Genomic DNA, 14572 nt, shown 5'->3' with positions numbered 1-14572 from the left:
AATAAAATTGAGTTTTCCTTTCATGTATATGAGAGACCCTCAGCGCAATGGACCTCCTATGAAACAAGTATTGCAGCTAGCATGTATTGTGTTCCCACATCTAAACCATAAATTAAAATGCGCTTTTTATTTATGGTTTTCCTTTTAACCTAGAAACAGGTATACGGCTATCAAGATTAAAAGAAACTGTGTGTATTCAGCAGGAAAAAAAAAAAATAAACAATGCATTTGTGTGTGCGACTACATGTCACAGGGTCAGCAAGGTGGCTAAGCGCTTAGAAACTTTTTCCTTGCAGAAGTGGGGTTCTCAGCCAGGACTATCTGCATGGAGTTTGCATGTACGCCTTAGTATTTGCCTGGATTTCCTCCAGGTACTCTGGTTTCCTCCCACCATCCAAAGACATGCTGGTAGGTCAATTGGCTCCTGTCTACATTGACGCTACGTAAGTGTGGTTATGCACATTCTGTATGGCGGTCTTGAGGAACTGGGGAGGGTTGGGGGAAGACCTATGAAAACAGTCTTTGGAGACATGGAGTCCATTCAGCTGACCCATAGCATTGCAGAAAGTCGAATACGACTAGGCAGCTATTAACATACATATGTCACATCCATCCGCCTTTCCAGCAGCCCGTGTCTATACAGGTAACTCCGGTTAATTCCACTTGACGTCATACATGTTCTCTGCCTGGTAAGGGATATGCTCATTTTCCAAGAGAGGCCCCATTATGCTGTCAGAGGGTTAACCCACACAGAAGCAGCTTCTCGCTCACAGACCACTTATCTTGGCTAAAAGCTTCATTATGAATAATCCAGAAGCCTTAGTTACCATCATGAGCATTACAACAACAAGTGCTGCGACCATTACCACTATGAGGCCACGGGGTTTTCAGGAATTACCCAGCTACTCCGCCAAATGGATATTTACGATGGTTTAGGTTTCCAAGATCTTGTCCTGGGGAACTCCACTTTGTCTCTCTCTCTCCATAAACGTCTCACTCTTTTCCATCCGCTGGTAAAATTGTCTCCAGAGGGATTTGTTCACCATCAAGAAATGTGCACGTTCATGAACGCTGAATTCTAGGGCAACCCCTGGTTCACATATATGTGGCCGTGCAGTCTGCGTTTTGCACGGGCACGAGAGCCCATTCATTTGAATGGACTTCCGTGCCCGTGACATGCAGGGAAGAAGTCCCTGCACTTTTTTGGAAAACGCAGCCTGCACGGGAACCTCGGTTCCCAGTACAGTTGCTTTTTCCAGTGCGGACGGTGTGCCATTAGAACTAATGGCACACGCCCGCTGGTCTACATTCCTCTGTGCGGGTAGTGCAGATGCACGGATTTTCGTGCGGATCCGAAGTGGCACCACCCACACAGATGTGAACCTAGGGTAAGGAAATATTATCTTAAGACACAGTGGCTAAGTAGTTAGCACTGCTGCTTGGCAGTACTGGGTTCGTTGGTTCAAATCCCAACCACGGCACCACCTGCCTGGAGTTTGCATGTTCTCCCTGTGCCTGCGTGGGTTTCCTCCGGTTTCCTACCACACTCCAAAGACATGCTGGCTGGATAATTGTCCCTAGTAAGTGTATGTATGAATGTGAGTTAGGGACTTTAGATTGTACGCTCCTTGAGGGTTAGGGACTGATGTGAATGTACAATATATATGTAAAGCACTGTGTAAATTGATGGCGCTATATAAGTACCTGAAATAAATAAATAAGACAAGACATGAATCTCAGTGTGCTTTGTGTGTTTCTTCCAGATCTGTGCATTATGTTCCTGTAATAAAGACCGCTCACTGCTGCTCTCTCTCCTTTTGTAGGGTGACTGGTCTTGTCTCCGCCCCCCTCCTATAGTTTTCTGCAGGCAGAGTGTAGTGGGTGGGTCTTTTAAGTCCCTCCCTCAGCTCTGCTCTTTGCACGATGGACTGTCTTCACTGGTTACAGTTAGTGGTACACTGAAATGAAAATTCTGGACTGAAACCAAAAATTCAGGATGCACTTGGCCAAAAACCAAAACTGTAAAATATATAATAAATATATTTCACGGAGCACCACCACTGAATTTAACCAGTCACCTGGCCCCTTAGAGTCACACAGATTGTCATTTATGCTGAACTTTTATTACCAGTTTATCCTTTTATAATTTTTAATTATATTTTTTGATTGGAATTACATTTTTAGTGCTGCACTAACTTATCTATTCTATTGTAAGGTATATATGTGGCCGTGCGGTCTGCATTTTGCACGAGCACGAGAGCCCATTCATTTGAATGGACTCCCGTGCCCGTGACATGCAGGTAAGGGTTGCCTTGAGTGCTTAGCTGCTGATTGGATAGTGCTAACTTTTACTATTATATTAGATTATCATTATCAACCTTTTTTTTTGCATTGAAGTCAAAAGGGACACAATTTTGCATTGAAGTCAATAGAGGGGGTTTTTGCATTGAAGTCAATGGGATGGGATTTTGCATTGAAGTCAATAGGGGGAGCGATTTTGCATTGAAGTCAATAGGGGTGCATCTTTGCATTGAAGTCAATTATTATCGGCACTTTTTTTTTCTTTAGCACCAAAATGCCATTAACCCTATTTTTGGACGATCATTTTCGGCAGCCGATATATCAGTGCATCACTAGTTACAGATCCTTCCTGCCTTGATTACAACTGCAAGTTGAAGGAAACTCTTTTTAACGGGGTCACAAAGAAATAATTTTTTGTTACTTTCAAACAGCAACAAAAAGTTCTAGCATTAGGCCTCATAGACAGGGGTGCTTGGGGCCACTGTCATAAAATTCATGCATTTTTCCCCACCTTGGAGGCACAAGTGCAGAGTACAGCTGCCCATAAAAGTCAATGGCTGTACACAGGTATTCATGGGATTCTGGTACTTGCATAAACATGAGCAGGTGTACAGGCATACGAGGCTGGACACAGACAAGTGTACATCCAGCAGTATTCAGCCAGTTTTGCAATGCAGGCAACCCTGCCAGATAGCATAGGCTGGTCTTGTGCTCAGGATCTCACTGCTCACTACATGGCAGTTATTAAGAAATATAACCTGGTCAGTGTTACGTGGACAGCACTATGCAATGTAAAGTCAGACAATCAGACTCTACTGCCTTGTATAGTGCTGCCCATGTAACACTGAAAGCTTCCTGACAGGAGGAGAGAGCAGAGGGACGATCTTATCACTGTACTGATGATTTGTCCAATCACAGGCTGGGGCGGGTCCTAGAGCAGGTTATATTATTTACCTGCGGAGCAGTCAGCAGTGAGGTCCTAGGCCCTAAACCTGGCTAGGTTATCTGGAAGGGTCGCCTAGATCGCAAGACTGGCTGGACAGAATTAAAAATCCTAATACAGACAAAATTGTACATACACTATATTGTTAAAAGTATTGGGCCAGCCCTCCATATCATTGGATTCAGGTGTTCCAATCTCCTCCATGGCCACAGGTGTATAAAATGAAACCCCTAGGCATGCAGACTGCTTCTACAAACATTTGTGAAAGAATGGGTCGCACTCAGGAGCTCAGAGAATTCAAGTGTGGTACCGTGATAGGTTGTCACCTGTGCAATAAGTCCATCCGTGAAATGTCCTTGCTACTAAATATTCCACGGTCAACTGTTAGTGGTATAACAAAGTGGAAGCAACTGGGAACAACAGCAACTCAGCCACGAAGTGGTAGGCCACGTAAAATGACAGAGCGGGGTCAGCGCATGCTGAAGCGCACAGTGCGCAGAAGTCGCTAACTGTCTGCAGAGTCAATAAAAACCTACAAAAACTTCATGTGGCCTTCAGATTGGCACAACAGTGCATAGAGAGCTTCATGGAATGGGTTTCCATGGCCGAGCAGCTGCATCCAAGCCTTACATTACCAAGTGCTATGCAGTGGTGTAAAGCACGCCACCACTGGACTCTAGAGCAGTGGAGATGTGTTCTCTGCAGTGACCAATCACGTCTGTCTGGTAATCTGCTGGATGTGTCTGGGTTTGGCAGTTATCAGGAGAACGGTACTTGCCTGATTGCATTGTGTCAAGTGTAAAGTTTGGTGGAGGGGGGGTTATGGTGTGGGGTTGTTTTTCAGGGGTTGGGCTTGGCCCCCTAGTTCCAGTGAAGGGAACTCTTAAGACATCAGCATACCAAGACATTTTGGACAATTTCATGCTCTCAACTTTGTGGGAACAGTTTGGGGATGGCCCCTTCCTGTTCCAACATGACTACACACCAGTGCACAAAGCAAGGTCCATAAAGACATGAGCAAGTTTGGGGTGGAGGAACATGACTGGCCTGCACAGAGTCCTGACCTCAACCCGATAGAACACCTTTGGGATGAATTAGAGCGGAGACTGCGAGCCAGGCCTCCTCCCCCGACATCAGTGCCTGACCTCACAAATGTGCTTCTGGAAGAATGGTCAAACCTTCCCATAGACACCCTCCTAAACCTTGTGGACGGCCTTCCCAGAAGAGTTGAAGCTGTTATAGCTGCAAAGGGCGGGGCCAACTCAATATTGAACCCTACGGACTGAGACTGAGATGCCATTAAAGTTCATGTGCGTGGAAAGGCCGGCCGACCAATACTTTTGGCAATATAGTGTATGTATGTAGAATGAGTATTTTTGTTTGCTCTGTAATCCATAACGTTTTCAAGCAATAACTATATTTTCAAAGCAGCTTCAAAAACTCTTTTAGCCATGTGTTTATCGTTGGCAGTGAACCATCAACCCAGAATTTAAACTTTCCATTCTTCCTACCATTTAAGGCACAGATTCCATAAAAAATACATTTTGGAATGATGTCATCCGCCCGCCCGTTTATTTGTGGTCTGTGTGGGGCACGGCATGAATTGAACAAACACCATAGGGTGCCTTAGTTACAAATCCGAGTCTGTGAGCCGGCGAGGTCCACAGTCTGTACACAGCATGCAATCAGCATAATGACATCCTGGATCTAGGAAATGACAAGGTGCCGACATTCCTTCTACAAACTGCTCATTTCATGGCAATTGCAACTTTAGGAGGACCAGGCACTGAAACTATTTCAAATGATTCCGGCTGCAGATTTACAACGATGGAAAAGCATGTGAACCAACACTAGTCTGCATCATTTCTTATGTCCCCATCTATGATTTATAGGTCTATAGCAGAGGACTTCCAACTCTTTAGTATGAGGGCCACAATGTATATTTTATAAATATGCGTAAGCAAAAAATAAAATACTCCCCACTAGTCCCCATTAAATTTCCTTTTACACTAGGGTCCCCCATCAGAGTCCCCTTCACATCAGAGCCCCATCAGACTCCCCTTACATCACAGTTCTCCTTAAATCCAAGTCCTCCCTTACATCGGGGTCCCCATTATTGCCCATTCACCACCTTCACTGTCCGGGTCTAAATTGGGGAACCTCCTTACAACAGGGTACCCATCATAGTCCTCATTTCATTAGAGCCCCCCCCCTTACAGAGTCCAGGGGTGTGTGTGTGTTGCTGACCTTGGTCCTCAATCCATGCACATTGCGGACCCACCACCCTAGCTATGGGACAGATAAAATCTAGCAGAGGGCCGAATGTGGACCATGCACTGAAGTTTGGAGACCCTTGGTCTGCAGCTACTAAGTTTCTTCTACCAAAAATTTTGACCCGTTTTTTTTTGTACAGCTGAAGTTTATTCTGCTTTTGCTTTTCTTTGGTAAAATCTTTTCATTTTCTTCACATACCTTATTTTAAGCCCTGTGATATCATCACTGGGTCTCTGTGCTTGTCTACACAATGCAGGCAGATCATGGCTCATTAGAGGGGCCAGCAGTGTGCTATACATAGCCTTCTGAAAAACACCACAGCTCCCTGCCTCAGTACTCAGTGAAAACAGTGGGGTTGGCTCTTGAAAGGAGCTTTGCAAATATTCAAATTCCTTGATGGGTGGATATCAGTCTGGAGGAGTCGCTATTTCTATGCAGACTGCGACAGGCAATACCCACATGTGATGTTGAGCCTCTGTGACTTAAAGAATTAAAATCTAATGAATGAAAGGGGCGGGCCAGGTACAGCAAGGCTGGAGAGGAAAGAGCTAGATGCTGCTGGATGTCCTCCAACCAGGAAATGAGGCAGGCGGGCTTTGATTTGCTGCAGCTTCTGTTTTATTAGTTTTTCAAATGTTCAGTATAGCAGCTGCATTTCCCTGGATATAGTGGCACAATTACCATAGCAGGGGATAAGTCAATACAGAACAATGTGGCTGGGGGACCCAACATACGCATTGTTAACCCTATAGTGGGGCATCTCCTATAGTGGGACAGCACAGAAGAATAGACAAAGTGAGACAAGAGAATCCAAGGAAGGAATGAAGAGAATGGAGGGCCATGATAGGGGCGGGATGGGAAAGGGGGATCGGAAGAGTATGCTGGAGGGGGGACATGGGGCAGTTCTAGCAACCAATCACCTGCTTAACATGAAAACTTAGGCAGCTCCCGCTCTCTGTCCGGACCTGCCGTCCTGCTGTGCTAAGGTAGGGTGGTGATTGCAGAGGGTACTGTGATTTAAGGAAGGGGGCTGTGATTGCAATGTGGGGCTGTAATTTAAGTAAGGGGGGGCTGTAATTGCAAGAGGTACTGTGATTTAAGGAAGGGGGGCTGTGAGTGCAAGGGGGTCAGTGATTTAAGGAAGGGGGTCTGTGAGTGCAAGGGGGTCAGTGATTTAAGGAAGGGGGTCTGTGAGTGCAAAGGGGACCGTGAGTGCAAGGGGGACTGTGATTTAAGGAAGGGGGGCTATGATTACAGAGGGAACTGTGATTTAAGGAATAGGGGGGGGCTGCGATTTAAGGAAGGGGGGGTTATTGCAAGGGGTCAGTGATTTAAGGAAGGAGGGCTGTAATTGAATGAAGGGTTGTTATTGAAAGGGAGGGGCTGTGATTGCAAGGGGTACTGTGATTAAATGAAGGTGGGCTGTGATTGCAAGGTGGACTGTGATTTAAGGAAGGGGGACTGATTGCAAAGGGGGTGGTGATTTAAAGAAGGGGGACTGTGATTTAGGGAGGAGGGTTATGATTGAATTAAGGGTTGTGATTGAAAGAGGGGCTGTGATTGCAAGAGGGGCTGCAATGGGGGACTGCGACGTGAAGGGGGACTGAGGATACTTATGGTAAAGGAGAAGACAGTGACATAAAAAGGTTTGGGGGTGGGGTGGAGGGATAAGGACACTGATGTAAAGGGGGAGCTGTGATGCGAAGGGGAGGCAGTGGCCGTGATGCGAAGGGGAGGCAGTGGCCGTGATGCGAATGGGAGGCAGTGGCCGTGATGCGAAGGGGAGGCAGTGGCCGTGATGCGAAGGGGAGGCAGTGGCCGTGATGCGAAGGGGAGGCAGTGGCCGTGATGCGAAGGGGAGGCAGTGGCCGTGATGCGAAGGGGAGGCAGTGGCCGTGATGCGAAGGGGAGGCAGTGGCCGTGATGCGAAGGGAAGGCAGTGGCCGTGATGGGAAGGGGAGGCAGTGGCCGTGATGCGAAGGGGAGGCAGTGGCCGTGATGCGAAGGGGAGGCAGTGGCCGTGATGCGAAGGGGAGGCAGTGGCCGTGATGCGAAGGGAAGGCAGTGGCCGTGATGCGAAGGGAAGGCAGTGGCCGTGATGCGAAGGGAAGGCAGTGGCCGTGATGCGAAGGGAAGGCTGTGGCCGTGATAAGCATGAGATTGGGACATCTGCTGGTCCTCTGAGTTACCCCTGGTTCACACCTATGCGGCCGCGCAGGCCATGATTTGTGCGGGCACAAGAGCTCATTCATTTGAATGGACTCCCGTGCCCCGGGACATGCAGGGAAAAAGTCCCTGCACTACTTGGGAAATCGCAGCCCGCACGGGAACCGAGGTTCCCAGTACAGTTGCGATTTCCAGTGCAGGCGGTGTGCCATTAAAATTAATGGCACCCGCCCACGGGTCCAACATTCCTCTGTGTGAGTGTTGCGGCTGCAGGTACTGTATTTGTGCAGGTCCCGCAGTGACACCCACTGCACAGATGTGAACCAAGACTTACACCCCGGTCACATCAAACCATACTTTGAAATCGTGGGACTTGCAGTGAAGTTGCACGGTTTCGAAGTCAGATGACATTCCAATTTCAGGTGCGATTTGCAAGACATCTGATATAGATTTCTATGCAAAATTGCACCAAAAGTACTACATGTACTACTTTAGAAAACGGTGCGGCTCCGACCAAGTTGGAACCGCACCAATATAACCGCTCTAATTGCGGACAATAGGCTGCGATTTGGCATTCAAGTCGCATGGCATGCAAATCACATGCCAATTCTCATCCAGTGTGACCGAGGTCTTTATCAGAAGGTCAGCGCAGAGCAAAGTTGCTGGATAAGTAATTTTAGATCCAAGGGGGTCCATTGCTGCAGCTTCTAAGGAACACTGCGAGACGTTCACAGTATGCAGTGAAATGAAAGTAACACTGTACTGTATGTATGAAGAAGCAGTGTTGTTATCTTTGGTCAGGAAGTGTTTCGAACACCTCCCTCTTTCCTCTACTCCATACCAGCGGCGGACGAGTGTTCTGTAGTCCACAATAGAGAGCTGAGAACAATGCTACCTGATAACAGCTGACAGAGCACAAAAAGGTATCAGCTCACAGGATTTCTGGCAGGATCAACATGCATTTTTTCACTTTTTGAACAGATATAACAAAATGCTTTCAATTATATATTTAAAGCTAAACTCAGGTCAGATATAAATTAAAACACAAAAACGCATATCTGTTATTAATACATCAATATATTGTTTAAATGCAAGCAGTGCAAGTACTGGATTCTAACCTGGAATCAGCTCCTTGCCGTCTCTGTACAGCAGAGCAGGGGTGTGAGAGGAAGGAGCCAATCAGTTCTGTGCTGACACAGGAGGAGAGAGCAGAGTGACAGAGAGATGAGCTTTTCCTTACATTGTCCAATCATAGGCTGAGGGCAGTTCCAGGATGACCTGGTCTCAAAGAAAGAGGGTTGAATAATGCTATGTCCAACTGTGGACATCTAGTGGCACGAAAAAGTACTGCAGGGAAAATCTCCAGATTGAAGGTGAATATTGCAGGAAAAAGCTGATTTTGTTATTTTCTCAATTCTCAAAATCAAATAAAGGAGAGTTTATTTGATGGAGAGTTGTTATATGTATGAGTTGGGGATGATATCTCCATTGGTAGTATTGCTATGTTGGTACCAACATCCCGCCTCTAGTATTGGTTTTGGTGGGTTTATTTTATCCTTTAATGGGCTATTTGTTGTTATCTTCATTTTTTTTTTTTTAAACTGAAGTTCTGTTTTAACAGATGAAAAAGGAGCACATTAAAGAAGTTCTAAGCTAATGATTCCTGGCCAGAGAAGTGTAAATCACAATGCAAATTGGGCAAATTCTGCAAACCTGTTTTTTTGGGGGGGTTTCCCTTTTTTTTTTCCCCCAATTAATCTGATCACCTGCTTCTTTGATTTCCATGATTTATAATATCCACCTGTGCCATTACTGGAGTTCCTTTTAAGGTCCCATTCACAATACACTTAGTGGGAACATGCATCCCCGCTACCAATTTACAAACATTTCCACGTTTGCATTTGAAAGAAGCTCCAGGATAAAATTTTAACCCTTAGCCAGGTGCATTTTTTTCATGTATGTATTGTCGCACAGCAAAAATAGCTCCGCGTTTGGTATGCCATTACCACTTCAATACCGGGCACTTTCACCACCTTCCTGCCCAGGCCAATTTTCAGCTTTCAGTGCTGTTGCACTTTGAAGGACAATTGCGCGGTCATGCAACACTGTACCCAAACAAAATGTTTTCATTTTCTTAAAAACAGAGCTTTCTTTTGGTGGTATTTAATCATCAGTGGGTTTTTAATTCTTTGCTAAACAAATGAAAAAAAGACCAACAATTTTTAAACAAAAAAGGTTTTTCTTAGTTTCGGTTATAAAATTTAGCAAATAAGTAATTTTTCTTCTTCACGGATGTGCGCTGATGACGCTGCAGTGATAATCAGTGCCTTGATTATCAGTGTAAACAATGTACTGACCAGGGGCGGACTGACAACTCATGGGGCCCCTGGGCAATAGGGGATCATGGGGCCCCTGTGTCCTTGCCCAAACTCAAAAAAGCCCATGAAAAGGTACCAGGGGCATCTCATGGGGCCCCCTACTGACCCTGGGCCCTCGGGGAGTGCCCGAGTTTCCAAATGGTCAGTCCGCCCCTGGTATTGACAGTCTTGCTGGTTATCATCACTCCTTTCCTCACAACAGGAAAAGAAGAACTGACTGCCGATAACTGACAACTCTGTTTACATAAGATCAGCTGTGATTGGACCAGGGGCGGACTGACAACTCAAGGGGCCCCAGGGCAATAGGGGATCATGGGGCCCGTGTTGGGGCAGGCGCAGCATCCTTTGGTGCCTAGTGCGCTATGGCATTAGAAAAATTATGCAATTGCTGTTTCTTTTGTTTGATTAGACTGACTTTACTCTGTAATTCCTCCAATGCCGCTCTATGGATGCAGTAGGTTTAAAGAGCACACCGAATACTTTAGTTAACTTCTTTAATAACTTCAATCTTCTTCATATAATTGCTTACAATGGCTTGTTTCTTTCATATTACAATGGTTTAACTTGTATTACATTGGGTTGATTCAATAGATAGATAAATTCGTTAGATTCAGTAAATTCGATTTGCTATATTCGATTCGATATATTCGTAAATTCGTTATATTCGATAAGTTCGTAAGTTCGATAAGTTCAGAAGTTCGGTGGAACTAAAGTAAACACATACAACATTTTTAGGCACAGATCTACCTGCACTGTTAAACAACAGAGGAACACACAAGTGCATTAAATACCTATCTGGCCTGCTCTGCTTCCATAAAGCTTTTCTGATTGGAACTGTCTGTTTCCTCTTCTGTCTGGTGAGCATGTGTCTCTAGAAAATCCTAGCAGGGAGTTTTACACAGGCATAAATGTGAAACTGGCTGGGATTGGTTAAGGCTCTGTACAGTGTGAGGCTGTCTGTGATTGGCTCATCTTTAACTAACTCTTAAAGGTATATTTTCCTTTTCTGCTTCTGCTAACACAATGAATATATAAATGTCATATAACAATCAAAGACATAAATTACAGCAATGATTCTGCTTTTAGCTTTAACATATGCACATATACACTGTACTGAGGTTATTGGCAGGTTTGGTATACACATATATGTGAACCATATTAGCAACCTAGGACTGGTCTTAGCTGGCCAGCTACACGTGTCCTTGCCTAAACTCAAAAAAGCCTATGAAAAAGGTACCAGGGGCATCTCATGGGGCCCCCTACTGACCTCGGGCAGTGCCCGAGTTTCCAAATGGTCAGTCCGCCCCTGGATTGGACACAGCTGATCACATGGTAAAGGGCCGCTGTGACTGGCGCTTTACTGCGATCTTTACTGCGATCAGCTATTGTCCCAGGGACGCAGCAGTCACAGAGCTTGCCCCAGTGGTCAGGCGGGGGGGTGGGGATCTGGGAGGACATCCATAGACACCATCCCAAAACTGGACGACTGCACTGCTGTCTTTCAGTTATACCGCATCCAGGAAGTGGTTAAGAAAAAATGGTACCCAAACGCATGTTGCGCATTTTGTCACAATTTTAGCGCGATCTGGAAATACAGGCAGAGTTATGACAATTCTGCCCGTGATTCCAAAGTGCTCAGATTTGAACGGGGCCTAGGCTACAGTCGCATCTGAGCGTAGCAACATGCCGTGTTTTGCGTCATGCATTTTAGCCCTTTTTTCACAGGACTTGAATGGGCTGCCCGTCACACAACAAACACACCAAAGAAACTCAAGTATCAAATTTTGGCACCGAGTCAAGAGCGTTTTGTGACGAACACTTTTTGTGTTTTGTCACATTCAAAACGCATAATGAAACGCATTTAGAGTTCCATAAAAAATAAAAAAAACAATTGCACTGCGAGCATGTCACATGTTTGCAACAATATGGGCATAAATGTGTTTCTGCTATGCGAAGGTATGAAAGCGTCCTTAGAGCCTGCACATGCGGAAGTCACAGCGTGACGCTCAGAGGGCGCTCCTGACACCAGGATCAAGAAAAGCTGAATGGTGGAAGCTCCAAAGAAACGGACAATGGAGGAGGATGCTGGGCAAAGCCAAACAAGATCTACATCCTTCTGTCTTCTGTGTGTATAGAGCCCCCGGGATCCAGATTAACCTGAGGTTCACACCTAAGCGTTTTCTGCTGTGTTTTGCAGAAAAGTAGTACAGTCCATTTAACATGATTTTCGATAGGACACGTTCATATCTCTGCGTTTTCACACGGTTCATTTTTTGGAAAGGGTCGGGGACTTTTGTGAATGCAAAAAGTTGCATTTTTGTTTCTATAAACTTCAATGGAAACACAACAGAAAAGCATATATTGCGTTTTTGCCGCATTTTTCATGTGTTTTGCGTTTTAAATCTGCCTAGCAACAAGAAAAAAAAGCAAAAGAAAAAAAAACGCAGCAAAAATGCAAAATGCAATGCAGAAACAGCTCAAAAGCAACATGCATAGGTGTGAACCTAACCTAATACCCCGTTCAGCGAGCGCTGAATGTCGGCCATCTTTTACTCTTATGAACTGCAGTGCTTGAAGCTTAGCCGAAGCCGTCCACTTGTCTGCAGGCAGACATTAAGGCCCAGTTCACACTACATGCGTTTCAGTTAATTTTTTCTGCATCTAAAAACGCACACAAAGTAAGTTATATGGTTGTTAATGTCATAGTTCACATCAGTGCTTGCAGTTCCAGTGTGTTCCGGATGCAAAAGAAAAAGTAGAACATACTGCATTTTTCCTGCACAGAACTGTACTGGAAAGCGGTAAAATGCATAAAAAATGCACCGGAACACACCAAAAACGCACATGTCCCTATTTAAGTTGAAGATAAAGAGAGGGGAAAAATGAACCAGAACGCATCAAAAAAACGCACTGGAACGCACATGTCCCTATTTAAGTTTAAAAAAAAAAGATGAAAAATGAACCAGAAAGCATCAAACACACACCAGAACGCATCAAAAAAGCATAAAACTGCATAAAAAACGCATCGGAAAGCACCAAATATGTACATGCAGAAATGCATCTGGACTGCATTTCCATTTTGTGAACCAGCCCTAAATTGAGATCTTGCTCTGTCTCTATTGGTAGTGCAATACAGAGGACACTAGATGGACTATTTGTTGCTCAAGTTTCTTAAAACTGAACTCCAAAAACAAAAACTTATTTAAATTTATTCCTCAAAAGCCATGAGGAATAAAAATGTATTTCTGTGCACTAAGTGCATTTACAATCCCAGTTATTACCTTGTAAAAATAGTAAGGACATCATCGCTGTGCTGTACAGAGTGCAGAGCTGAAGGAGGGGCTCAGCAGCTCCACCCACAACAGCCTTCCTGCAGAAAACTACAGAAGTGGGTGGAGACAAGACCAGTGACCCTGCACAATGAGAGGCCAGTTTTTATTACAGGAAGCTCCTGCACAGAGGGAAAGTCTCACACTGGATTACTGCACAGATCTGGAAGAATACACAAAGCACACCGAGATTCAAGGAAGAATACACAAGGCTCTTGGATTTAGACAATATTTACTTATCCCTGAGCTCAGCTTTGACTTTTTTACTGCAACCACAAAAACAACGGGGAATTTTACAGCCGCCGGATCAATTTCTGTTACACCAGGAGTGTGCAAGCCTTGCTTCCTAGATTCTGCTGTCCCATCTGCGGACCCTCATGGCAGGTGTCATTGGATGGAGGTGGGGGGACCAGCGAACATGTGTTCACTGATCTCCCCTTACTAGAATGAACCCAGAAGCAATGTATAAAACCACTCTTCGCTTTTGCAGCCAGGAAAGAAACTAATAGAGAGCAATCTGTGCTTCATTAGCTTCCATAGAAGGCAGGTGTGACATCTGGGGTCTTTTAGACATTAAAGAGACCTTTAATAATAAATCACATTGGGGTAATGTTTAACCCCTATGTGATACAATAATAGTATTACTAGGAAAAATTATATGTACACTGCTCAAAAAAATTAAAGGAAGACTTTTTAATCAGAGTATAGCATCAAGTCAATGAAACTCCTGGGATATTGATCTGGTCAGTTAAGTAGCAGAGGGGGTTGTTAATCAGTTTCAGCTGCTTTGGTGTTAATGAAATTAACAACAGGTGCACTAGATGGGCAACAATGAGACGACCCCCAAAACCAGAAATGGTTTTACAGGTGGAGGCCTCTGACATTTTTTTCCCTACTCATCTTTTCTGTTTTTCACTAGTTTTGCATTTGGCTAGGGTCAGTGTCACTACTGGTAGCATGAGGAGATATCTGGACCCTAAAGAGGTTGCACAGGCAGTCCAACTCCTCCAAAGATGGCACATTATTATTATTATTATTATACAGTATTTATAAATCGCCAATAGTTCGCTCAGCGCTGTACATTACTCAATACGTGCCATTGCCAGAAGGTTTGCTGTGTCTCCCAGCACAGTCTCAAGAGCATGGAGGAGATTCCAGGAGACAAGCAGTTACTCTAGGAG

Source organism: Staurois parvus, unplaced genomic scaffold (genome assembly GCF_062004578.1).
Source record: "Staurois parvus isolate SC_StPar_1 unplaced genomic scaffold, SC_StPar_1.0 ptg000475l, whole genome shotgun sequence".
Lineage (NCBI taxonomy): Eukaryota > Metazoa > Chordata > Amphibia > Anura > Ranidae > Staurois > Staurois parvus.
Note: the sequence above shows the minus strand (reverse complement) of the source record.